We start from the raw sequence: 2,339 nt of genomic DNA, 5'->3' as shown, positions 1-2,339 counted from the left end.
AGGGAACAATCCAACAAGAGTACATCACAATCATAAATCTATATGTGTCAAACACAGGTGTACCACATTTTTTAAAGCAAAACCTCCTTGACAATAAATACCAATGCCATCATAGTAGAGGACTTCAATACCCTACTGTTATCATTATCCAGATTATCCAAGCAAAAAATCAACAGGGAAATAATAGATATTAACAATGCTATAGTTCAGTCAGACCTCACGGACATATACTGAACATTCTACCCCAATTCTACAGAATAAAGATTCTTCTCATCAGCCCATGGAACTTCTCCAAAATAGTTCATATCTTAGCACATAAAGCATGCCTCCATAAATTCAAGAAAGTTGACATAATTTACTGGATCATATCAGGTCACAATACTTTAAAAAATTAACAAGAGAAACAATAGAAATCGCACCAGCTCCTAGAGACTGAACATGCTATTAAAAAATGAATGAGGGCTGGAGAGATGGTTTAGTGGTTAAGCACTTGCCTGTGAAGCCTAAGGACCATGGTTCGAGGCTTGATTCCATAGGACCCACAATAGCCAGATGCACAAGGGGGTGCATGCGTGTGGAGTTCGTTTGCAGTGGCTGGAGGCCCTGGAGTGCCCATTCTCTCTCTCTCTCTTTGTCTTTCTCTCTGTGTCTTTCTCTGTCACTCTCAAATAAATAAAAATAAACAAAAAATTATAAAAATGAATGAGTTGTGGAAGAAATCCAAAAAGGAAATTGTAAAATTTCTTGAACAAATGAAATGAAAAGATAACATACCAAAACTTATGGAACACAATAAAGGCAGTCCTAAGGGAATAATTTATAGCACTAAGTGTCTTTATAACAAAGACAGAAAGATCTCAAATTAATTACCTAATGACCTGCCTAAAGGCATTTGAAAAGCAAGAATACCACTGGAGAGAAGGCTTAGTGGTTAAGGTGCTTGTCTGCAAAGCTGAAGAACCCAGGCTCAATTCCACAGGACCACAGAGGACAGCTGCACAAGGTGGCACATGCATTTACAGTTCATGTACAGTGGCTACAGGCCCTGATGTCCCCATTCTCTTTCTCTCTGCCTCCCTCCTTTCTCTCTGCTTCTCTCTCAAATAAAAAAAAGCCAAAAATAAATGCAAAGCAAAAAGAATAATAAAAACTAGTCATTTGGGAAAAAAAGCTAGAGTGAGACCCTGCTTAAAAAAAAAAAGAAAAGAAAGAAAAATTAAAGCAAGAACAACTTAATCCTAAGAGCTTCAGATAGAAATAATTAAAATTAAAGCAGAAATTAATGAATTGGAAACTGAGAAAACTGCCAAAACAAAGAGCTGGTTTTTTGAAACAATGAAGATTGATAAATTCCTGACCAACTTGATAAAAATGGGAAGTCTAAAAATAACAAAATTAGAAATAAAAAAGGAGAGGTCACAATAGACACCAATGAAATTGGAAGAATCATCAGACCATATTTTCAAAGACTCTACTCCACAAAATTGGATAGCCTGGAGGAAATTCACAAACTCCTAAACACATACTACCTACCAAAGCTAATCCAGAACAGATAAATCTTCTAAACAAACCTATTACTGCTATTAAGATTTAAGATGTAATCAAAAACCTCCCCAAAAGGAAAAGTGCAGGGCCTGGTCGATTCCCAGCCAAATTCTACCAAACTTTAATTGAAGTCACTTTTTCTCAAGCTTTTTCACATAACTGGAAAACAGGGCATACTCCCCAATTCCTTCTATGAAGCTAGTATCACCCTAATACCAAAGCCAGACAGAGATATAAGAAACAAATACTATAGACCTATATCCCTGATGAACTTAGATGCAAGAAATGAACAAAATCCTCACAAACTAAATACAACAACAAATCAAAAGCATTATCTACCCCAATGAGGCAGACTTCATCCCAGAGATGCAGGGCAGTTTAATGTAATACACCACATCAACTTAAACCACATGATCATCTCAATAGACATAGAGAATGCCTTCAACAAAATACAATATCAATTCATGATCAAAATGCTGGAGAAAATAGGCATGGAGAGTTTATATCTCAACACAATAAAGGTTATATACAAAGCACCAAAAGCCTAAACCACGCTTAATGTGGAAAGATTCAAGGAGTTCCCATTAAGATTGGGCACAAGACAGGGGTGCCCACTCTCACCACTACTCTTCAACATAGTACGAGAAATCCTAGCTCAAGCAAGAAGGCAGGAGAAAGACATAAAAGGAATACAAATTGGAGAGGAAGCAGTCAAATTAGCCCTACTTGCAGATGACATGATCCTATATATAAGTGACCAAAAAAACTATACCATAAAACTTCTAAAGGTGATT

This window comes from Jaculus jaculus, chromosome 12 (assembly GCF_020740685.1).
Source record: "Jaculus jaculus isolate mJacJac1 chromosome 12, mJacJac1.mat.Y.cur, whole genome shotgun sequence".
NCBI classification, from domain to species: Eukaryota; Metazoa; Chordata; class Mammalia; order Rodentia; family Dipodidae; genus Jaculus; species Jaculus jaculus.
Note: the sequence above shows the minus strand (reverse complement) of the source record.